Below are 25,331 nucleotides of genomic sequence, written 5' to 3'. Positions count from 1 at the left end.
CGGGGATCTTCTTTGGGAAGCGCAGGGAGATTTCCTAAGCGGGAAAGCTGTGGTCGTTCCGGGGGACGTCCGCGCCGAGCTTGGCCACGGGTTAGAAACGTGGGGCGGGGGACCCCTCGGGCTGCCGCCGAGGTGGGTGGAGGTCCCCGTCAGACCTGTCGGCGATTGCCACCGTGGTTCCCCACGCCCCGAGCGCAGGCGCGGGCTGCCGCGGTGCTTCCCTGAGCTCCGGCGCCGCGAGACCGTCCCGCACGGCCATCCTCCGCCCGGGCCGCCGCGCCAGCCCCCCGGGACCGCGCCTTACGCACGCGCACGCGCACGCGCGGGGACGGGCGTGGGAAGCCCGGGCGCTGCTAGTATTGGGGCGTGCACGCGCGCGCGTGCGCACACCCCGCCCCGCCCCGCGCGCTCCCGCCCTCCCTCGCAGGCGCGCGTCACGAGGGGCGGGAGGAGGGAGGAGGGCGGGGAGAAGGGGGTGGGGCCGCAGCACCGGAGGCGCCGGAGCGGGCGGCTGCGGAGCCCTAGCCGGAGCTGGGCGAGGGCGGCTGCGGTCCCGGCGGCGGCGGCGGCGGCGGCGGGAGAAGATGGTGGCGCTGGCGGTGGGAGCGGCCGCGGCGGAGCGATCCTCCCGGGCCGGGCGCCGCGGCTGTCATTAGCGCCGCCCGCTCCCGCGGGCCCCGCGGACCCAGCTGTCAGGCAGAGGTACCCGGCGGGCGGGGCGGGCCGGGCGCGGGGTCGGGGTGCGGGGGCGCCCGGGCGCGGATGCCAGCCCCGCGCGGGGCGCGCGCGTCCCGGGCCAGGGGCGTCCGGGGCGCCGCGTGGAACAATAGTGTGGGCGCCCGCGGGGGCGCGGCGGGCGGCGTCCGGGACCGGGCGGGGTGCGGGGGGCGCCCTGCCCTTCGTCGGCGGCGCGGGGAAGGACGGATGCCCGGTGCCGGTGCCGGTGCGCGCGGAGATGCCGGGCGCGGGGTGGGGGGGGGCGCGATGACAGGCATGGCAGGAGTGTGTGTGTGAGTGTGTGTGTGACCGCGTGTGTAAGCGGCGCGGCCGAGCGGGGGTGGCGTCGGGGGCGGCCGGGGGAGGGGGGGGGACACATCCCGGAATCCCCGCGCCACGATCCGTCCCGCCCGGGCCGATGGCCTCTCCGGGAGGAGCACGGTGGCGGAGGGGAGGCCGAGGTGGGCAGGGTGCCCCGCCGTGGTGCGCGTGAGTGTGTGCGCGCGTGTGCGTGCGTGCGTGTGTGTGTGCAAAGTGGGACCGACGGAGGCAGCGGCGTGGCGGAGCCGCGTGTGTAAAAATCACCAACAAAATTAGCCAACAACCACCCGGTCCGAGGGTGCGCACGGGGCGGGGGGGGGGTGGCATCCCCGCTCCCCAAACTGCGCCCCCCATCCCCAGCCCCTGCCTGCGCCCCGGCCGCGGCGGGACCCTGCAACTCTCGGAGGACCGGCTCTGTTCGGGCTCCCGCGTGCGGGGACAAGGGGGTGTGTGTATGGGGGGGGGGATCCTCGCTTCCCTGTTCTCGGGGTTCGGGACTGGGGTGGCGGGACGGGGTACAGGGAGGGGGGCAGGGACAAGGGAACGTGTCGCCTCCAGACACATGGCAGGGAGAGAGGAGAAGAGTTACACCTTCCCGCAGCTTCCCACCCTGACACTTGCGTGAGGAGTCCCCGGACCCCCGTCCGTCTGTCCGTCCGTCTGACGCTGCAGTTTCTATTGTGTATCTGCAGGAGAAGGGTCCTTCGCGTTCCCCTTCCCCACAACTTTGCACCCTTGATCTCCTCCCCTCCAGACACACCGAAACCCTCCGGCTGAAGGGTGAGCAGTCGTTGTGCTGGCTCTTTGAGAATGAACTCTGGAGGGTGTGTATGTTGATAGGGTGATGATGGATGAGGAGGAGGGAAGGGGCCCGCAAAAGAAAAAAAAAAACAACCCAAAAAACAAACAACAAAAAAGATCGCATGGGGAAAGGTTTGTCACGGATCCCCAGTGCTTTCCGGAGGGAACGGGAGACTTGGTTTCTACAGCTAGTGGCAGCCGCGCTCCCGGTTTCACAATGGCTGTAGGGGTACCCCCCACCCATCATCATCGGAGAACTGAAGCCCCCCACGACCGTGGAGAAGAGCCCTCGGGTCAGTGCATCCCTGGGTGCCTACCTCCTGTAGCCCACCGGTAGGAAATGTCACACATGTCGGCTCCCCAGGCCGGGTCTGGGAATCAGGACGCAGGAAAGCATCCACAGGCTCGAGCTGCTTAATTGTCTCTGCGTGCTAAAGATAGGCGTGCATCAGGGCGGGTAGAGAGAGGAAGTGAGATGCTGTATTCTACGGGTGTTCGCTGCAGTTTGACTCCCTTTGGTGTCGGCATTTCTCCTGCAATATTGCCTTTACCCTTCATATCATTGTGCTTCTCTGGCTAAAAGGTTGTGCGACTGGATGAACCTGCTGAGGACACATTTTCATCATAACACCTTATATTCTGCTGCATTGCTGTCAGAACCCGAACTGGCTGCTCCAGTCCTCTTAGAAAAGCCTACAGCAGTCATGTTGTACAAGTTAAATGGGCAACGTATTGGCATCAACGGTTTCTTCCCTTTTTCTTTAAAATTTCTTTTTTTTTTTTTTGCAAAGATGATATGATGTCACTGTTATATTGAAAAATAACATGACTGGAAAGATTCACACATGCTCTTTTTTTCTTCCCATTTATCTTCCCTTAATTAATGACGATATATAGACCAAGGTCTCTGGAAGCTGCCAACATATAGTAAATTGCCTCGTGTCCTTCAAGTCAAGCCTGCTAAAATCTTCATGTGAGGTTGCTGGATCTCATCCAAGACTTAAGAATAGATTTAGGGAAATGAATTTCAAATCTTAGTTCTTTTCTTCCTTATTGGTTCTGCCAAAATTCTTTCTGAGAAAAGTAATTAGGGAATTTAAAAGCCATTCTAAAAGGATTTTTTTTAATATATAAAAGGAAGTCATCTTCTTTGTGTTTGCAAGTTTAAAGTGGAGATACAAATTTCTTACCAGAAAGTTTAATAAATTAGGGTATTAAGAATTAACCAAGGTAAATACATACTGCAAGCAGTATGATACAGCAGTACAACTAATGACTGGGACTAGTAATTTCCTTTGTAAAGTAAATGGAATAATTTTTAGTATGCCTTTCTAACCATGGCACTGGTAAGGTGAACGATACAACTGGAATCTGCACTTCAGTCTGGTAATTGGTTGTATCTTTTACTACTTCCTCCAGGAGCTGTTCATTTTGCTTCACTTAAAGTAACATTAATGCTTATTGTTTTCCATTACTAGGCCTCTTAAAACAAAAGGTTGTTTTTGTGTATCTGTTTGTTTCAGAAGACTTGAAAGGACATTGGGAAAAATGATGTGAGGGGTCAAAAAGAATCAACTATGGGACCACAGGGAAGCAGGGCTTTTAATCCTACAAGGAATGCATAAAGGGGAAAATAGCAAGCAGGGGGAGAAGACTGCTTTTTCCATAAGTTGGGTGGTTCAGGAGCAGAGCGTGATCTATCAAAAGAATAGCTCATTGGAGGAGAAGCAATGAGCAATGTGTTTGGCATAGGAAGGCTAGAGCCTACTTTATAATAAGCTGAGGATAGAAACCCATGGAGAAGGCTGGAGATTGAAACCATAAGGGGGAGGCTGAATTCCTGAAGCCTTCTGGAAGATGGGAAGATACAAAAATACTGGGTGGAGGCAGAACTCTCTTAGGACCCAAGCATAGGACTTTAGAGGTAGAAAGAAAGGAATTTGTCACTGTCTTTTTAAGTAAAGTTAGGGAAGGTGTGGACAAGTTGAGACTAATGGTAGAATGACCAAAGCTTGTGTGAATTGTGGAATGGAAGCAGAGAGTCCATTGGCCAAGTAAAAGATTATCACCTAACATGAAGTCCTCTTGTGTTGGAAAGGCACCAGTTTGTAGCAGACTAATGAGACCTAGCTACTCGGGGTATGGCAGCTATAGAGATAGGTTTGTAATATTGAGCTTTTAATGCTACCAAGTTTAGTGTTTCATTTGCCTCTTAAAAAAACAAAACAGCAATATTTATCCTTAAAAGAGTCAGAAGAAAAGACTCCACCTGAAGGTTCTCTTATGAGTAATCTCTCCCTGGGATTTCTGAGTTAATAAGTCTTATAGATAAAAATAATGGGAAATAACATAAAGGTTTTTCAAGACATGAGTTTATCTATAATTGAGAAGTATGTCTTACAATAAAGTCAAGTCAGGCACCAGTGGCTCACACCTATAATCTTAGCTACTCAGGAAGCTAAGATCTGAGGATTGCTGTAAAAAGCCATCCCAGGCAGGAAACCCTGTGAGACTTTTATCTCCAATTAACTACAAAAAAGCCAGAAGTATAGCTGTGGCACAAATGGTAGAGTGCCAGCCTTGAGCAAAGAAGCTCAGGGACAGCACCCCGACCCTGAGTCCAAGCCACACACACAGACACACACACACACGAATCAAGTCAAATTTTCAAAAGAAAAGTCAAATATAGCACTTCAGCAAATACTACACCTATCATAAGTACTTTATATTTGCAACATGAATACATGAATACATGATTTTAGCAAGCTCAAGGTATAGTACCTGAGCTTTAAAATTTCAGGATTTCTTATTTATACAACGGACATTTGCATTCTGTGTGCCTGTACAGTTTTATAATATCAAAGCTATTTTATATATTGCTGTTTGAACAATAGCCACAGCAACAGCTCAAAGCACTTTTTCTTTCTCCACAATAATTACGTATCCATTAGATTCCTGAGTTATGAGATTGTGTCATGATTCTAAGTTTATGGAACTTCAACTGTGATGAGATGATTTTGAGGAAAATATATCAATAAAAAGAAGACATGACATATCTAGAGGTAAGTGCTATGAAGAACAAAATGGCCAGGTGGGCATAGCCCTGGGCTATAATCCTAGCTACTCAGGAGGTTGAGATCTGAGGGTATTGGTTCAAAGCCAATCCTGGTAACAAATCCAAGAGACTGTTATCCCCAGTCAACTAGGCAGAACTGGAGGTGTGGCTCAAGTAGAAGAATGACAGCTGTAAGGAAAAAAGCAGAGCCATGTGAGGGAGTGTTATTGTTTTGTATGGAGTTGTCAGGGAAGACCTTGAGCAGTGAGTCCTCAAGGCTGTAAAGGAGTGCACTGTGCAGATATCGAGGGAAGGGATTTGTAGACCGAGGTGGGACCATGCTTGATATAATTAAAGTACATCAGGGAAGCATTCTTGGGCTGCTTGGCTCACTTGGATATATACGTGTTATTTACTTTTGCATTACCATGACCCAAATACTTACAAAAAACAACTGCAAGGTGAGTACTATTTATTTTAGTCAGAGGTTTCAGTCTATGGTTGTTTGACTCCCTGCCTCCACAACCCCCCCCCCCCCCCAAGCTTGATCAACACACCGCAGTGGAAGGATCAGGTAGAGGAGGAGGTAGTTGACCTCATGGTAGACAGGAAACAGAAGGAATACAGGAAGGGGCCAGGGCAATATACAGCCTCCATAGACACAGCCCAATGAATGGCTTCCTCCAGCTAAGCCCCCATCTCCTATTTTCACCACTTCCCAGTGGTGCCCTTGTGTAACGAACATATCGACGAGTTAATGTATTCATTAGGCCAGAGCCCTCTTGATCTAATTGTCTCCGAAAATGTCTTCACCAACACCCTCAGAGACACGCTTTATGGATATCTCGAATGCTTCCCAATCCAGTCAAACTGACAAGATAAACGATCACAATGTGACATCACCCTGGTAGTTGGAGCTGTCACTTAGGCAGTGTGGTACGATGCTTTGCCTTTCAGTATTGAGTCTGAATCACCACACACTGATTCACTGCATGTCATTTGGGCCAACCTGTGAAGCAATGTTGACTTTAGGAAAAGGTCGATGTTCTCACTAAGCCTATTACAGTTAGAAAACTTGGAAGAGTGGCTCTGATGGAAGTCCTTCTCCTTGGATTTGTCACATCATTCTGTGGTCTGGATTATCTTTAAATACAGGTTCCTTTTCTTTCTCCATGTTTCACATCCTGTTCTCCAGAATAAGATCCATGAGTCCATAACTCTGTTTTGTTCTTCTGGATATACCTTAGAACACACAGGCATTAGTAAGAGATCATTGAGTACTGAAAGGAATACATGATATATTTCTGAAGACCTTGAACCTTGAACCTCTGCAAGCAGCTAGCTGTGTCCCAAAGAGGAACAAAATCAGCATGTGACACCAAGGTGGTTTTTGCATGCAGACACTGTAACGGGAACTTGGGTTCAGTTAGTTTATTGGGGAAGCAAGGCTAAGAAGTGCAAATAAAGAAAGTGAGACAGGGAGAGGAAGCAAGCCAGGAAGTGGTGGCTCACAACAAGCAGGTCTCCACTGTGACAAATTGCAGCTTGGCTCTGCTTCTGTTCTGTACACCTTAGAATTGTCCATCAAGCCACGGGTAAACTAAGGTATTTTCCCACCATTTATCCTGGGGAATCTTAAATCCTCAGCATTTTTGAGCTGAAGTGTTAGCTTAAGCAAGCTCTAGAAGTACCAGAGAAAGCCCGCAGCAGAAAGGGAGGGCCGGAAATGTGGGAAGCTCTCAGCGTGTGTGGGGGGAACTGTCCATCAAAGCTGTAGGTGAATGCCGAAGTGGGCTGGGCACCTGGGACCTCTGTGCTACATGGCAGAGAGGCATCAAAAGAAGTTTTTGACAGATATGAGTTGACTTGACAGCCATTATTGGTATGTTAATCTAGGAATTTTAATGTACTACAACAGCCTGCAGTCCCGTTTCACTCACAAGCTAGCTACTGACAATGCTCCCTTATCTGAGGTGCAGCTGAACCTGTGTGCTCGTGAATGAGGTATCCCTGAAAATATAAAAATGTCTATGTGAATAGGCACGTTCTAGGAATACAGGTAAAGTGTGAGATGCCTACTTACTTCTAATTGATCGATTCGCTCGATTATTAGGAAGGCATTCATCCTGTGTGTTACTGAAATGTTTCCCATGCTTCTCTCACTCCAGAGTTCATCATCCTGGCCACTCTTGGTGTAGCCGTTTCCTTCTGGCCTTTGAGATCGAATGCTGCTTGCATTTGTGTAAGATGCAGCCTCTGTGAACTTTATTTCTAACCCTGTGTGCCTATTCACAAAGCAGAGAAAGAACATTTGTTTTTGTTTGTTTATCTTTTCCCTATTGGGTGTGTATTCATGGTATATTCATGATGTCCCTGTCTGTTTTAAATATAGATGTCCTCTGAGGACATCCATTATAGCCATTTACAAAGCTGCTCCCTTAGCCTCCTCTACTCATTCATTTGATCATCCGGGGCATTTCAGTCACATGACCTCCATCGGTATCCCTGTTTTATGGTTGAGGTTGTTCCACACAGTTCTTAAGCACCCTCTGCAACACATACCCTTTTTATGGAATCTGCGGTCTTCCCAGCTAATCTGTTTCCGACATGGATTCTCTCTTTAAGATCAGTCACTATCACACCAGCATTCATGAATGGCTTGATGTTCAATTCCAGTTATCTCGCAGGTAATAGGCTTTTTGCTCTTTGCTTTGAGAAGAAAGTAATTAAGGGAATGCCTTATGAAATGGGAAGCGGTAAGCATTCAAACATGAAGCAGCTTTCTGTTTCTGAAATGTACTGCTTTGGGCTGGGGGCGGGGGGCGGTGGGGAGGAGAACAGCAATCTCATCTTTGCTTTGAATATGTGATTGAGGGAAGTTGTCAAGGTGGCAAAACTATCCCTGTCTCTCCTCCTCTTCCCCTGGTGAGTGAATTAGCATACGGTTTGGGTGAAAAATAGCAACAGGTATTTTTTCATGTAGGAATTGAGTGGCCATCCTTCCAAATACGGTAATGATGTATTTATGTTTCTGTCTTTTTATAACGTTTGTATCTCAAGATCTGTTCTGTGTTTACTACCGAGTACATGTTATACATGAGAAGGTATGTTTAAATTTCTTTCTTCTTCAAGACAGGGTCTCACGAAGTTGCCCAGGCTGATCTTGAAGGAATAATCCTCCTGCCTCAGCTTCCCCAGTACCTGGGATTAACTGGCACCCCAGGCAAGCCTTATTGTAACATATTTAAATTCAACAGCACAGCTTGTCACTTAAAAGAAATTCTGCTTAGCAGGAATAATTACCTCTTCACTATTGAATGAATTAGAATTTTTATCCTAGACTTTTACTAAAATGGATTATACTCTATTGCAATGGATCTTGCACATTTTTTGACCATGATGCTTAGAATACAATTTATATCACAGCCTGGCACTATCGAGGAGTAGATGTAAGTGAACACGCATGCGCCCACACACACATCACTGAAATAAGTTTCATGCAACAGTATTTGCTCTTTATTATGTGTAGTATACTCTGATAGTTCCTGTCTTGTTCTAGACTTTTTTCCATGTGTGCCAACCCCCTAAACTGATTTATTTCAGCACTAATGGGTTCTGACATGCAGTGTGAGGAACACTGCTCCTTTGTACCGCAGCTATCAGAAGGGGGGTTATTTCTTACAGTATGAAATAATTCCATGTCAGAGGAGGGGGTTTTCCCCCATTTGTTTAAAATCAGCAGCATATTTAGAGATGTGATGGCATGAGTATATGGTGTCACACTATTCATAAAAGCAAACTTTATTTTTGAGTTAGCATTTTATTTCTAAAAAGAAGCACATCTAAGTGTGGGAAATGGCCAGTGATGTGATATGAATGGACTGGTTCCTTTGATTTATTGACTTCTTTATTGGTTGATGGTGGGGCTTGAACTCCTGGCCTGGGCTCTATCCCTGAGCTCCTTTGTTCAAGGCTAGTGTTCTACCACTCTGAGCCACAGCACCCCTGGTGGTTTTCTGGAGGTTAATTGGAGATATGAGTCTTACACACTTTCCTGCCTGGGCTGGCTTTGAACCGAGATCCACAGATCTCAGCCTCCTGAGTAGCTAGGATTACAGGTCTGACCCACCGGTGCCTGGCTGGCACTGGTTCTTTAATCTGATAGTGTTCCTGGGCTGTATGGATCCTGTGAATGTGGCCCCGTCCTCCTTGATGGCTGCTTTCTCTCAGGCTCAGCTTTTCTCTCCAAGTTCTTTCCTATCCTTCTCTCTTTTGGTCAGTCTTCCCTAGCTACATTGTGTGTGTGTGTGTGTGTGTGTTTGTGTGTGTGTGTGTGTGTGTGTTGGCCTTGGGGCTTGAACTCAATGTCTATGAGCTGTCCCTAAGCTTTTGTGCTCAAGGCTAGTACTCTATCACTTGAGCCAGAGCTCCACTTCTGGCTTTTAGGTGATTAATTGGAGATGACTCTAACAGACTTTCCTATTTGGGATGGTTTTGAACCATAATCTTCGGATCTCTGCCTCCTGAGTTTTAGATAGGATTATAAGTATGAGAGCCACTGATTTACCCCTGGCTACATCCTTGTAGCGCCTGAAGTTCTGGATGCTTGGTTAAGTTACTTAATGATAAATTCCAACCTAATGTATTTTTCCCAGATGTGGAAATTGTTTTTATACCCACTTTTTTCCCAAATAACTTGGAAATAGGAGAATAACTTTTCCCTGAGCTAACACTTGGGAGAGTTTTGTCCTGAAGAAACTATAAGTTTTTCCATAGCATTGGGCTGCATGAAAGCCTCATGTAATGGAATCTTGTGCTCAGATATATCTGTACCCTTCATAGTTCTAATACAAGAAGGAATCAGTTCCTTCTAAAAGCTCAGCAGGTTCCCTATCCAGGGACTCCCTCCCAAATATCAAACTGCCATTACAAAATACCAGGCATGCAGTTAAGTCTTATGTACTATCCATGGGACTAACTCATACACTTCTCATGATGATCTTATTAGTCTTCATAACTACCTCAAGAGGAAACTTGTGTCTCATACAAAACTTAGGGGACCATCAGAGGGTCTCTAAGTGGCTAAAGGACAAAGCAAAAGGAATTGCTTGTGTCAGGTCCAGGGAAGGGAATCAGTGCACCCATCTACCTACCATAAAGTCTATCTTGGAGCAACCTTACTTGTCCCAGGTGAATTCTTATTGTTGATGCCCTCATCCATATAGGTGTGTGTGTGTGTGTGTGTGTGTGTGTGTGTGTGTGTGTGTGTGTGTGTGTGTGTGTGTGTGATTGCATAAACATCCTTCCTGTCTGGGAATCATAAATTGGACAGGATTAAGAGGTCTGGAATATGGTACCTCCATAAGCTGCCAACATGCATCCAGATGGTACTAGGCTTGGTTTTCCCAACCTGTTAAAGGACAGTGGTGAAATTTGGCCTTCACATCTTTCTCCAAGGGCCAATGGAGAGTTAAATGAGACATACAGGGTTAAAGAAATGAGGTAGATGTGCTACCTTTGTCATGATGACATTCAGCATCAATGACTTCCCTGATCCCAGACCCTAGCTTTGCCTTCCTCTACACCAGGAGTCAGCAACCTTTTTCTGTATAGCCCCAGATAGTAAATAGATTTTTGTGTGTTTGTTTGTTTATACCAGGGATTAAATTCAGGGCCTTCCCCTCTTGCTTGACTTTTTTTGCTCAAGTCTAGTGCTCTACCACCTGAGCCATACCTCTACTTCTGGCTTTTTTCCCCAATTAATTGGAGATAAGAGTCTCAAGGATTTTTCTGTCCAATCTGGCTTTGAACCATAATCCTCAGATTTCAGGCTCCTGAATGGCTAACATTATAAGCAAGAGCCACAGGCACCTGGCAGGAAGTAGGTTTCATGGCCCAGGTGGTCTCATGTACAACTTCTCAATTCTGTGGCTGCAGTGTAAAAGTAACCCTAGACAATGTGGAAGCCCATAAATATGGCTATATCCCAGAAACGTTTATCTGTGGACATTGGGATTCTAAGTTCATACATCTTCACATGTCAGAAACCTTTGACTACTCTTACTTTTTTTCCAAACCAGCTAAACACCATAAACCCAATCGTGGTGGCAATAGCAGAGAGTAGGTTGGGTTTGTCCCACAGGCCCTTGATCTAAATCCTCCTAGTGCTTTGCTCCACTCTGGTGCCCCAAACTTGTGTTTGCCTTCCCGACCGCATCTATATCTTCAGTAGCAACCCCACACACAGATCCCGTGTACTGAATAGGTCAATATCAAATCATTGAACCGCTGGGAGTTAAGGTAATCTGTTGCTGTTTTTATATATATCAGGCTTCTTCACCTATTTTCTAGCAACGCTTTGAGAGTGATTGAGTTACCCTATTGTGATTAAATGTAAAGGTTTTGAGATTCTGGCCAGTAAATTTCCTCTCCCTCCCCTCCCTGCTATTCACTATAAAAAGATAATAAGGTCCAGGAAGAAATAAAGGAAAATAAGTGGACAAAACGAAACCAACATTTCAGTCCAAAGGCTTGGGCTGTGGTCCTTTGGGCCTCTGTCTCTATAGGATGCTCTGCCACAGCTTCCACCAGCCCTGCCTTTGGGTGTGCCTTCCTCAGAATGTAGTAGATGTGCCTATACTCTGTGTACATGGCTTTCAATAATGCAGACGAGTAGGATGAAGGGGTCCTTTGATCCATATTTCCCTGATGTGTCAATGAGGCACACATGTCTCTGAGGAGCAAGGCCTGGACCACAGCTCACGTCTTCACTGCTAATAAATTGATAAGAAATATATTCATTAATGTGATTGTAACCCATCTGTACAATATTTTCACAACAAAAAACTTATTAAAATAATAAATAATCATAAAATTTTTTCAGAAAGAGTAGATAAAAAGTGGTGGAGGTATTATAACAGGGTATATGTGTGTGAGGGGTTTCAAATATCTTAAGGTGTAATCAGATACTCTTCAGGTTATGATGAATTATATCCTAATAAGCCCAGTATAAATGGAAAATGCTGTTTAGCTTGAAATTCATTCAATCAGCATAACATACTGAACACCAGGCACAGCACAGAATAGAGTGTCCATTGTTTCTCCTCTGTATTTTGTGTATGACTGCAGCTTCTTGATGCCTCTGCCCAGCATCCTGAGAAAGGGCTATACCCAGATATTGCTGAATTCCCCCTGAAAGACCAAAATCCACAGTGTGGAAAGTAGAGTTTCTACTGAATGCATAATACTTTGTACCACTGTAAAACTGGAAATTGTAAATCTAACACTGCAATTCAGAGACCATCTGTATTTTACTCTATAATAAGAAAAGTGCACATGGTGTATGTGTGTGTGTGTGTGTGTGTGTGTGTGTGTGTGTGTGTGTGTGTGTTAAGGAGCTTGAAAAGAAGAACTCTACTAGATATCAGCACCAAAATCATCAATAGTATACATTCTTCATTAAAAATTATTCAGGAAGTGAACAATTACATCAGCTTTCAAGTAAGTTCTTAAGTATGTCAGCCTGTGCCAGGTGTCAGTGGCTCATGCTTGTAATCTTAGCTACTCAGAAAACATCCTGGGCAAGAAAGTCATGAGACTCTTATGTCCAATTAACCACACACACAAAAAAACAGAAGTGTGGCTCAAGTGTTAGAGCACCAGCCTTGAGCACAAAAGCTAAGGGACAGTACCTAGGCACCAGTACTGGGACACATAAATACACACATGCACACACATGCACACACACACAAACGCACAAAATAGTATTTTAGCCTGTTAAAATATGTATGAATTTACTACAATGTGGAACAAAAGATCCAGGATGTATGCAAATTGTAAAGTGTCCTTCTGACCTGGTATAGATTGGTTTTATTATGCTACAGGATGTCTTGAAGTCAGAATGTTAAGCCAGTGTTTTTTAAACAACAACAACAACACATGTTCATTTATCAGGAGAGGTAATTGGAGCCTGTGTGTGGAAGAGCCCGGCATGAGAGACACAGGGTTTGTTACCTATTATGTCTAAGCTGCTGCATGGGAGACCACATCATGCTGGCGGGTGATGCAGACAGCTCATAGTGAGTGGATGCAGCTGGGCGGGCCAATGGGGAGAGGGCCTACTTTGAACTCACTGTGTGGTGACAGGTAGGTGATTATCCGTCTGTCTCCAGTGGCTTCTGTGGCATGAGGCTTCCCTTGTAGAAATAAAGAGAGCTTGCTTACAAAGGTAGAGGTTCAGGTTTCATGGACATTGTTACCTGCACATACTATTCACATAAGCAAATCTTCCCTTGTCTTCTTTCTGAGTCTTATTTCCTCCTATCATTTTTACGTCCCTCCCCCCTTCTCTTCCTTCCTCCCACTTGGCTTGTTTCCATCTCATTGTTTTTTTTTGATGGCTCCCTTTTAGGCTGGAGGCCTTCAGCAAATGTCTGATTATCCACTCACAGGGCTGTGACACTGACGCTGGCCAGCAGGTCTGAATCAATTGCTGAGGTTGTAGGTGTCTTAGGTCACACTCTGCAGAAGCAGGCACAGAGAAAGGAGTTCATGCACGTAGGAGCTGCTTTATTAAGCAGATGCTCTCAGGGGAAACTGGGAAGGGAAAGGGAAGAAGTCAAGACAGGGTGTGATCTCAGTCAGAATGCCCCAGAGGGTGACTTCTGCCTGATCTCAGGGGAGCGCTGCAGTGTAAGTCAGCTTCAGCGTGAACTGCCTGGTTCACTGCAGATTGATCCTTCCTTACCAGTTAGCCATTTGCTAAGAGCTCCTAGGGATGGGGGAAAGCTATAGGAGTTCTCTGTATTTCCAGCTCTTCCCATGAAAGAGTAAAGCTAGTGCCAGGCATGGTGGTGCATAATTATAATCCCGGTGAATCAGAAGTAGAGATCTGGAGGATTGTGCTTTGAGATTAGCCAGGGCAAGTAAATAAATAAATTGGATCCCATCTCAACAAAATAGCTAGGCATCATGGTACACACCATGAGGTACACACTTCTTTACTAAGCTACATGAAGAGGCTAAGTAGGAAGATTACAGTCTAGGTTGGCCTGGGCAAAAGCATGAGCTCCTATCTCATAAATGACCAAAATAAAAAGGACTAGAGGTCTGGTTCAAGTGGTAGAGTGACTTCTTAGCAAGCATTGAGGACCTGAGGTCAATTCTCAGTGTCTGAACCCCTCCACACAAAAGGATTAGATATGTAGCTCGGTGGTAGTGTGCTTACCTAGCATGTTCAAGTCTTCCTTTCACACTCATCCAATTTCCTTAGAGAGAGAGATAGAGAAAGAGACAGAGACAGAGAGACAAACAAAGCTAGTGTGGGATGGGAAAATGCATTGAAAATGAGGACCTAAGGGTGACTCCAACATTTCCACCAGCAGACCCTTGCTTCTCTTTGTAAGATGATCCATCGGGCAAGGAGCCATTGAGTTGCTTCCTCGGAGACTTCCAAACTCTAATCTATTTCCTGAGAAATCTATGTTGTAATGCCCAGAGCAGAAAGCTAGAAATCCAACAGATCTGGACCAGTGAATCTTTTCTTTCCAGAGTTTTCTCCACGCCATTCTAAGCCACTGGGGCTTTAACATAGTTTAATCATTTCAAAGAAATGAATCAAAATCTCTTGTCTGTGAATATCTCTCTTCCATTCTCTTTGTGCATCTCATTAAAGTAGAATCTGGAGAGGAAAGGGATGTGCACACGCACGCGCACACACACACACACACACACACACACACACACACATTTGTGTGTCTATTTGCTACCTGTAATCAGGAGTCACCCAAAACAAAAGCTAAAGGAGACTCTAAGATAAAACTGAGTTAGAAAGTCAAAGCAGTAATACTTGTGTGTTTTAGCACACATGTACATGTGTGCTAAAGCTTTTATATTCCTGCCGTTTCATGGGAAAGACCAATAATTGGTAATTAAAAAATTTAAGTGCTATCTAGCAAAGTACTGTACTAGTTTAAAAAAAAAACAATTATAATGTGCTGTAACTGCCAGCTGGAGAATGTAGGGCAATGGCAACTGTCGGTATCTTCGGATCAAGCCAAGCTGCTCCGTCTTCCCCCACATTTTCAGATGGTAACACCAGACGAAGGTCAGTAAGCTGCTGGCGGAAGCTGGGGTCACAGCACCCGTACTGTGGCACCACTTAATCGGGGGAATTAAAAGCCCAAGCAATAACTGGCAGCTTGGGAAAGTACTCTCTCACTCAGGGATCCCATGTGTGAGCAATTGCCCTCTCTCTAGAACAGGTCATCAAATGGACTAGACTTGCTAGGATGCTGCTTCTTTTCTTACAGCTTCTTTCTACTCATTTCATTGACTTGCCTTCTGACCTCCATTGGAGTGAAATCTTGGCACAGGTCCCTCAGAGTTCCCAGTTATTCTCAGTACAAAAGATCATCCGGCTGGTGGCTCATGCCTGTAATCCTAGCTACTCAGGAGGCTGAGATCTAAGGATCGTGGTTCAAAGCCAGCCTGGGCAGGAAACTCCCTGAGACTCTATAATCTCCAATAAACCACTCAGAAAACTACAAGTGGTGCTGTGGCTCAAGTGGTAGAGCACTCACCTTGAGCTGCAGAGCTGAGGGACAATGCCCAGGCCCAGAGTTCAAGCCCCACAACCAAAAAAAAAAAAAAATCATCCAGTTATAATCACATCATGCTATCTAGTGTGATAGTTAAAATCCTAAGCAGCCATCTACCTTTTTACTTTTTTAATTTTCCACATAATTTAACTACAGTGGGAAATGAGTCACATGTCTGAAAACCTATGTAGCTAACACTTGGATCAAATAGAGTTCATGTCCCTTCCAGTCACTGTCAACCAGCACCTGGCCTCCATCACCGTCAGGCAGATTCTTGCTTGCTTTTCACTTCCTATAAATGTAATCATATGATTTATAACACGAGTCTGATCACTTTGCTTAATATTATTGCAGAGACTTGCCACATTTTGCATATATCCATAGGTCATTCCTTTTCATTGCTCTCCAGTAACTCCTGTGTGAATATTCTAAGTTTACTCTTCTTTAAAGGACATTTGTGTTATTGCACTATGCACAGTCTCATACATTTACTTCTTGCACAAACACACTGATTTTCGTAGAGAATATGCTGAGGAGTGGAATTTCTGGGTCATGGAAAAGGTGTATGTTTAGCTTTAGAAATGTTGCCAACCAGAGTTCCAAACTGGTTGCCCCAGCTGACATCCCCAGGTACTCTTGGGAAGGAGCGATGCCTTCATCAGAGTTCATGAGAGATGCTATCATCCCACATCTACAGTAGCTCCCAGTAGCCTACCGGTTGCTTAACTATTCTGTAAAGTGTGGAGAAGTGCCATGGTTTAAACAACCAACTTTCTCCCAGTTCTGGTGACTAGAAATCCAAGCTCAAAGATGTCAACAGGTCTGGTTTTTCCCAAAGCCTTTCCCCAGGGCTTGTAGATGGCCACATTTTTGCTCTGTCCTCCCATTGTCTTTCCTTTGTGAGTTTATGGTTTCTCTTCTTTTTTTCCTTTTGTGTGTGTGTGTGTGGGGGGGGGGGTCGTGGGGCTTGAACTCTGGGCCTAGGTGCTGTCCCTTTAGCTCTGCAGCTCAAGGCGAGGGCTCTACCACCTGAGCCACACCTCAAGTTTTCTGGTGGTTTATTGGAGATAAGACTTTCAAAGACTGTCCTGCCCAGGGGGCTTTGAACCGCCATCCTCAGATCTTAGCCTCCTGAGTAGCTAGGATTACAGGCATGAGCCACCAGCACCTGACCTCTCTTCTTTTAAGGACATTAGTCTATTACTTTATTTAACCTTAATTTCCTCTTGTAGACCCTGTCTTTAAATATGATCTCACTAGGAGTTCCTGCTTCAGCATATGAATTCTGTGGGTGACACAGTTTCACCCCATAAACATGGTTTCAAGTGTTCATGGGTTGAATCACGCTGCTATCTCCCCAATAACATGATATAAGCAAAGGCAGTCAATTTTGTTAAATCAAAGTACAATTAGTAATGATTTCAATGACTACTGGGGAAGATTTTTATCATATAAGTAAAGTATGTTATAAAATATAAAAAGCTATCTTAAGTATTCATGACTAGTGTATTTTATGTATATATAACCCCATATAACTACTGTTCAAAGATAAATAAAATATAGAATATTATCAGTACCCAAGAAGATTTTCCTTTACTACTTCCATTCCTTCTCTACTCCTCCTCCTATTTCTCTTCCTCTTCCTCTTCTTCCTTCACCTTCTCCTTTTCCTTTTTTTCCTCAAAGCTAGAGCTTTACCACTTGAGCCACAGCCCATTTCTGGATTTTTGGTGGTTAATTTGAGATACAAGCCTCACATACTTTCCTGTCGGGGCTGGCTTTGAACTGCCATCCATACTCAGATCTCAGCCTCCTGAGTAGCAAAGACTACAGATAAAGCCAGACACCTGGTTCAGCACTGGTGATTCTTCTTTTGTTTGTCTGTGTTTTTGTTGTTGGTGGTGGTGGTTGTTGTTGTTGAACTCAGGGCCTGGGCACTGTCCCTGAGTTTCTTTTGATCAAGACTAGCACTCTACCACTTGAGCCACAGCACTGCTTCTGGCCTTTTCTGTGTATGTGGTAGTGAGGAATCAAAACTAGGTCTTCTTGCGTGCTAGGCAAGCACTCTACCACTAAGCCACCTTCCCAGCCCAGCACTGGTGATTCTTAAATGTAATATAAAAACAACCAATGGATCAATCAATCTTCTACTTTATAAAAATACCTGAGATCATCAACTCAAAAGGAACAAAGGCTTATTCTGGCTGATGGTTTCACAGGTTTCAGTCTGTGGTCAGTGAGTTCTTTTGCTTGGGCCTGTGGCTCTACTGTGGTGGTGTGGAACACGTGGTGGAGGAAAACTATTCATTTTACAGTCAGAAGTAAAAAGGAGCAAGGAGTGGGATGGGCTCCCACAATCCCCTTTGAGAGTACACCGCAAATGCCCTGAAGACCTCATGCTGGGCTCAACCTCCTCCACTGCCTCCCACCACCTCCACCTGGGAGCCAGACCTTTAACTGATGGGCCTTTGGGAGCGCAACATACTCATTCTTTTACTTGACAGATTTCCTATGCAATATGGCTATCTTATTACACGTGTAAGTCGTTCCTTCTCATTGATGTGTGACATGCAATTGTACAAACACACAATAATGTGTTTCTTCATTTTTCTATCGATAGATACCTGTGTCTTTTTTATTTTGGTTATCAAGAACAAAACTAAAGTGAACATACACACGCACACACACACACACACACACACACTTAATATGCATTTACATTTCTTTTCACATTCTTGTTTCTTGGACGTATAGAGTGTAATTCCATCTCCCACCACCACCTGGGGAGCAACCCAGGGTCTCATGGTAGGCAAGTTTTCTACCTCTGAGCTCCACCCCCTGCCCTTTAATATGTATTCTGTATGCTCAAGGATAGATGCAGGTTGTAGTGCAGTGATTAATTTTTGTTGATTTGTTGATTTTATCATCTGTCTCAGTTAACTGGATGTGATTTTGTTGCCTTATATATCAAAAGTAAATGAGGCAGAGGCTTGTGGATGCACTGGACACTGTCAGGTTATTAATGCATGTTGGAGGAATGGTTTCATGACAATCTGTTAAGAATCCAACAACCATCCAGTAACATTTTATTTGTTTTATCTGAATCAACAAGTTCCTGCATTCAGAATGCTTTCATTAAAAATAGTTTTCATGTATAGCAAATGGGCCACTGAATATCTTAATTTCAACATTATAGTTTGAAACATTGAGTTCTATTATAACCAGAACAGAACACTTTTAACTAAAATCCCATAAAGAATCTTTTGAAAGCACACCTAATAACAATGAAATGGCCAGTGTTGCTGCATTGTTTACTTGAAGCAGCTTTTGACAGTACCTGGAGTACTTACTATACATCAACTCATTTACTGTCTTCGTGAAGATGTGCTGCTATCTACCTTTATTTTTATAGATAAGGACTTCGAAAAACATCTGGGCTTATTGACTTGCCTGCAAGGTACAGCCAGCATTAATAGAACCAAGGATTCAAATGCAGGCAGTCAGCGTCCCAATTCTGCACACACAAGCACTGAACCACCCTGCCTTTCAACTTAGTCTCTCGCCATTCTGCGAGAGAGGCTGTAGGAAACAGCATTCCTGCTCTCTCATTTCATAGGCATTTCTCAGCTTAGACTCAAGCAGCTGAAATCCATATCATAACTTTAATAGATTCTATTAGTCATTTGCTTCAAGGATGACAAGCTGCTGCCATTGTCATTGAATATCAATACTACCACTAAGTGGAGTGTCAGTGGTCCACACCTGTAATCCTAGTTACTCAGAAGATCTGAGGATCACAGTTCAAAGGCAGCCTGGGCAGCAAAGTCTGTGAGATTCTAATATCCAATTAACCCTCAAAAAGCCAGAAGTAGGACCTGGGAATGTAGCTTAGTGGTAGAGTGCTTGACTAGCATGCATAAAACTCTGGGTTCGATTCCTCAGTACCACATAAACAGAAAAAAGCTGGAAGTGGTGCTGTGGCTCAAATAGTAGAGTGCTGGCCTTGAACACAGAGAGGCTCAGGGACAGTGCCCAGGCCCTGAGTTCAACCCCAGGACTGGCAAAAAATTAAGCCAGAGGTAGAGCTATGGTTCACTTGGCAGTGTTATCCTTGATTTAAAAAGTTCAGGGATAATGCCCAGGCCTTGCATCATTGAAAAGAACAGAACAGAACAAAACAAAAAGAACAATACTGCCATGCCCTTAAAAAAAGAAAAAGCAGGAGGTAATTCTGGAGAAATCTGTTAGGAAGAGAGAGAGTGTTCCTCCTAGCCCTTAACCTGACCTAAACTTTTGGCCCCAGTAGATTTCTTCCATCCCATTTGATTTGCAGTCACAGAGTGCCAACCCCAGGCAAGGTCCTGGAGTGGCAGAGGAGAAGCAGCAAAGAGCCTTTCCTCGGGAGCTTTAGAACTGAGCACTTTCCATGTCTCCAGATGAGTGCTGCAGCTGACAGGTCACCCCAGCCTGGACAGGCTCAGCCAGGAAGAGCCTCTCACAAATGGCATCACTCAGAAAGGGGGATCTTTGGAGGGCGCAGCAGGGTCACCCCGCTGCAGATGAGGACTTGGTCAGGCTGAAACTGTAGCTGCAATGTAAGGATTTTGCTTTTTAGTCTGAAAGCAATAGGAAGTCATTTTAGCATTTCAGATAAAACAAAGACATGATCAGATTTGTATTTCTTTATTATGCTCCTAGACTGGAAAGGGGTAAAAGTGAAAACACATTTAAGACCCATTTTACTAAATGGAAGTGGTTCATTAAGAAGCCATTATAGCGCTCCACAGGGGAGGTGGTGTAGAGGGCTCCAAGCAGAAGTGCTGGAGAGAGGGCGCGGACAAGAGGGCACAGCTCAGGTGGTGGTAGTGGAGTAGGTGCTGGAGGTCAGGGAGGGTGCCCAGGTTCTGATTTGAGCTGCTCAAGGGTGCAGATGCCAGACATTGCAGGGTTGGATGGAACTAGAAGATACCCAGTTAGTACAGTGGACAGCAAGCCAAGAACATGTTGAGTCTAAGATTAATGAGACTCAGAAGAGTGGTTAGGTGGGTCTGTGGTCGTAGGATCTAAAACCCTAAGGGGTGTTTTGGACCAGAGGTTATGCCAATTAAGTATCACAGATTTAAAAATCAGTGTTGCTAACCCATATAGCTGCTTTGGGCTTTGGTAGGCAAGTGCTTTCGGAGAGATGCATGGAAGCAGGTGTGATGGTGCATTCTATAATCTCAGTACTAAGGAGGTCGAGGTAGGATCTCCAGTTCAAGGCCATCCAGGGCTACAAAAAAAGGAAAGAAAGAAATAGAAAAGAAAAAAAGCGGTGTGAATGAGAACTAAAGCAGACAACCGAGAGAGCAAGTAACTGGAGTCGGCCTTGTTCAAGCTCCAGACTCTCTCTACATCAAGGTTAAAAGCTATAGAACTCCACAATAGCTAGGTGGTCTGTGCCCTTAACTTGAAAACCACTTTAGGTTTTAAAAATAGCTTTTGCCCATTGTGAAAGGTACGGATAGGTTTCAAAGAGAACTGGATGAGCAGATATGGTCTGCTAATTTGGAAAGTATTCAGTCCATTTTTATCTTTAACACAGGTGAGTGTCATAGGTAAAATGTTTATAACTGTGTTTCCATGGAAACATGGTTACTAGGAAAGGAAGGCATCAAGTGCTAACTCTGCATTGCAGGACTTCTGCTGTGCCAGGGCAGCTTGCTCAAGAGTTCCTCATCGCTTTGGGTATAAAGTAAAACCCATTCGTGTATTTTAACCTGGCCTTGGGGTACTTTCATGGCTAACCCATTTCTCAACTCCCTTTTGATTTCCACCAAGGCTGCTGCTCTTGATGAGAATCAGGGAAGCCAAAACTCCAGTGGCTGGTGACTGAGAGCCAGAATAGGGGGCTGAGCTCTGTGGCTCAGCTCCTCAGGGGACAGCCCTTCAGCTGTCTAAACACTATGAATAGAATACCTCAAAGCCTTGCTACTCTGGCTGCCATGTCCAGAATTCTCCAGCCACATAATTCTGGCCTTAGAGAGCTGCCTTTATCAATTTCATGTCCCTATTCCCCCAACAATTCAGGCATCTGATTAAGGAAGACTAATTACAGCTTCCTTCAGCATCTTTTGCTTGGTTCCCTGGAAAATGATGCTGTCAGAAACATGTTAAATGAAGGTTTTTAGAGAGACTTCATCATATGATTCCATTTTTGTGTGCTTGGATCTTTACATTCCTATAGCATCCACTTTGGGGCATTATAGAAGCAACTTTTAAATGTCAGCTTTGCTCTTCTGTTTAATGGTGTGTATATCTTAAATTATTGCTTCTATGACCTTGAATAAATTTGAGGAAAATGTAGTCAGGAAACTTGAGAAAGAAGTAATTGACTTCGGTTATAGTCTGTCCTGAAAGCTGCCAGATAAAGATTATGTACAATATCTGGAATCTGGCTGGCTATTGTAGTGTGGTTTTTAAAGCAGATACTTGCAAAATTCTGGATAAACTCTTGAAAAGATGGGTCTGTTTTATGGCTTAATTTTAAGAGAACTGATTTATAACACTTACTTTGAGGGAGACAGGGAATAATAGCAGAGGTAGAGCTGCAGGTTTGAAATCCAAGGGTTTGCTTTCTTCTCATATTCTTTGTGAAGAAGTTTAAGATCAATGGATAAGCTTTCTAGGCTTGAGCACAGTCTGCTCTCTGAAATCCAGGAAAAGAGCTATAATCCCATTAAAATATCTTGCTGCTAATGAAACCTCAGGGTTGGGCTTCAGATATTTTATTTGATGACTGAGACTTTATTCTGCTGTTATAAGGCACTGAATCCTATTAGGTGCTTCTGAATGTTAATTCACGGATGCAGTGAAAAGCGAGGCTGAAGGCAGAGTTGGCGTCCCAATAGTGACTTGTATGTCTTTTTCCCAGAGTTATAGACTCTGCCAGTCTGGGTTCCTGTGTCCCAGAGAGCACTGAGAAGCTGCCAGGGTGTCTGGAGCCAGAAAATTACCACCCGCTGTACCTTTCCTGCCCCTCCAAAACTCATCTTGGAACAGTCCTCATATCACTCGAGGAAGGATTTTGAGAGATTATTGGGATTAGATAGAGTCATTAAGGAAGAGTGTGAATCATGGGACTGATGGCTTTATAAGGAGAGCTTGTTCAGAGGAACAGCCTTCACCAGATACTGACACCATGCTCGTGAATCTCCTAGCCTCCAGAACCACGACCTACACAAACCTTTGTAAATCACCCCACCTCAGGTGTTTTGTTCTAGCAACTAAATACAGATTAAGAAACCTCTCAGCTCTGGAACCAGATAAGAAGGAACTTTCAGGAAGAATATGGAGCTCTGCTAATGTAGTTAATATCGCCCATTTTCCCTTCAGCCCTGGCCACCACGGGTTTGTTTCCTGTCCTTACAGAATTGCTGTTTGGGGAATATTATATAGGTAAAATCATACAGTATCTATAGGTTTTTGCACCTTACTTCTTTTTCTTTAACTCAGCATAATACTTAGAGATTGAATCCCTGATACCGCATGGATCCATTGTTGGTTCGTTTTTATCGCTGTAGATGTTCCATTACCAATATATTGAACCATTCACCACTTGATGTGCAGTTTGATTATTTCCCAATTATACTACTGTGAATTAAGCCCCTTAGGATATTGATAGAAAGTCGTTGTGTAAATACATTTCAGTTTTGGGTAATAAGAAAAAGGAATGAGCATGAGACATGAGGGAAAAAGAAATCAGAGCAATCTAAATCTTTAGGAATAGGATTGCTGGATCATGTGTTAAATCCTTGTATCATTTGATAAGAATCTGTCTGTATGAGTGGAAACCACAACAAACAGCATGTGCAGTGTATGCATGTGAGTGAAAGTGCATTTAGTTCAAGGAATTGGCTAACATGGTAGGAGAGACTTGGTAAATACAAAACCCTGAGAATTGGTTGTCAGTCTGGAGATCCAGGGAAGAGTTCAAGCATGGCCTTAGTGGCATTCTACTGATAATATTGTTTCTTGTTCATGAGAGGCCAGTCTTTGTTTTATGAAGGCCTTCAACTGATTGAGTGAGGGCCACCTATGCTTTAAAGGGTAATCTACTTCATTCAGCATCTACCATTTCATATTAATTGCATTCAAATATCCCTTCTCAGATATGTTCAGAATAAAGTTTTAACAAATGTCCAGGGAATTTAAGCCTACAAATCTGATACTTAACATTAATGACCACATTCTTTTTCACCAATATAGTAGAGTCCTCGTTCCTTTGCATGGTTGCCAACGCTTGGAATTTTGAGTGTTTTAGATTTTACTCATTGTAGCTAGGTTGTAGACCTAGTATATTGCATTTCCTAATAATGTGGACAATCTTTTTATGTGCTGATTAGCCAATCATATGTTTTTAATAACGTGTTTATTAAGATACTGTGCTTACATTTTTAGTAGAGTGTCTTGCCTCCCGGTAACAGCTGTTTAAATACTAGGGGTACCTGTTACCCATAGTATTGAGTTTGCAAGTATTATTTCCAGTTTTGCAAATATTAGTTCCCAGTGTTTAACTCATATTTTTCTTAATGGTCTTTAGAAGGATAGAAGTTTTTAAGTTTTCATAAAGTTCAAATGATCGTTTTTATAGTTTGTACATTTTTGTAGTATTTAAGCAAAGCCCAAATTAGAAAAGGTTTTCTCCTATGTTTTAAGATTTTTATAACTGCAGTTCTTATGAACATGTCTCTATCACTTTTCAATTTAATTTTTACTGATAAAGAAGGGTCCAGATTCCTTTTTTTCAATATATAAATATCCAGTTGTTCCAAGACCATTTTTTAAAACATTCCATTTCCCCATGGAATTTCCTAAGTATTTTTATGTAAATCAATGTACATTATTGGTTGATCTGTTTTTAAGCCCTTTTTATTCTGTCCCCCACCCCCCCCCCCCTCTCTCCCTACCTACCTGCCTGCCTGTCTGCCTATCTATCTGTCTATCATGTGTCAATAGGACCCTATCTTGATTCTGTATATTTTTTCCTAAGCCCTGAATTTGAGGAGTATCCATCCTCAAACTATGGGTTTCCATATATGCTTTAGAATGGATCTTTGGCATTTTCATATAACTTTTAGAATCAAGTTATTTATTTCTATATAAAAGTCTGCTGAGATTTGAATGGTATTGTAGTCAATCTATAAATCATTACAGTCAATCTATAAATAACTGACATGAAATAACATTGAGTCCTCCAATCCACAAGCATGGGGGTATGTTCCCATTTATTTAGTTTACTTTTGGTTTTTCTTATCAATATCTTAAATAGTTTTATTTATTTTTATTTTGGGGGGGGTCCAGTCATGGGGCCTGAACTCTGGGCCTGGGCGCTGTCCCTCAGCTCTTCAGCTCAAGGCTAGTGCTCTACCACTGGAGCCACAGCACCACTTCCAGCTTTTTTCTTTTTGCTTATGTGGTGCTGAGGAATCAAACCCAGGGCCTCATGAATGCAAGGCAAGCGCTCTACCACTGAGCCACCTTCCCAGCCCTTAAATAGTTTTAAATAGGCATATCTTAAACTTATCTGTAAATATGTCATTCTTAACATATATATATACATATATATATATATATTTTTTTTGCCATTCCTGGGTTTTGAACTCAGGATTGAGGTGCTGTTCCTGAGCTGCTTTGTGCTCAAGGTTAATGCCCTACCACTTGAGCCAGAGCACCACTAATGGCTTTTTCTGAGTAGTTTATTGGAGATAAGATTCTCACAGGCTTTCCTGCCCAGGCTGGCTTTGAACTGTGATCCTCAGATCTCTGCCTCCTGAGTTAGCTGCTCAGGAGAATTATAG

At 44.2% G+C, this 25,331-nt stretch overlaps 1 protein-coding gene across 1 annotated transcript in view; it reads left to right on the top strand.

The window, feature by feature from the left end:
* Positions 1-580: 580 nt before the first annotated feature.
* The window catches only part of Apba1 (amyloid beta precursor protein binding family A member 1), a 191,088-nt gene continuing 166,337 nt past the window's right edge, over positions 581-25,331 (top strand). Inside the window, exon 1 of the mRNA XM_042699414.1 lies at positions 581-702. The gene's annotated coding sequence lies outside the window, so the exon portion shown is untranslated. The remainder of the gene's footprint in view (positions 703-25,331) is intronic.

Source organism: Dipodomys spectabilis, unplaced genomic scaffold, assembly GCF_019054845.1.
Source record: "Dipodomys spectabilis isolate Male_0828 unplaced genomic scaffold, ASM1905484v1 ptg000241l, whole genome shotgun sequence".
Taxonomy (NCBI): domain Eukaryota; kingdom Metazoa; phylum Chordata; class Mammalia; order Rodentia; family Heteromyidae; genus Dipodomys; species Dipodomys spectabilis.
This window is presented reverse-complemented; position numbering and strand designations above follow the sequence as displayed.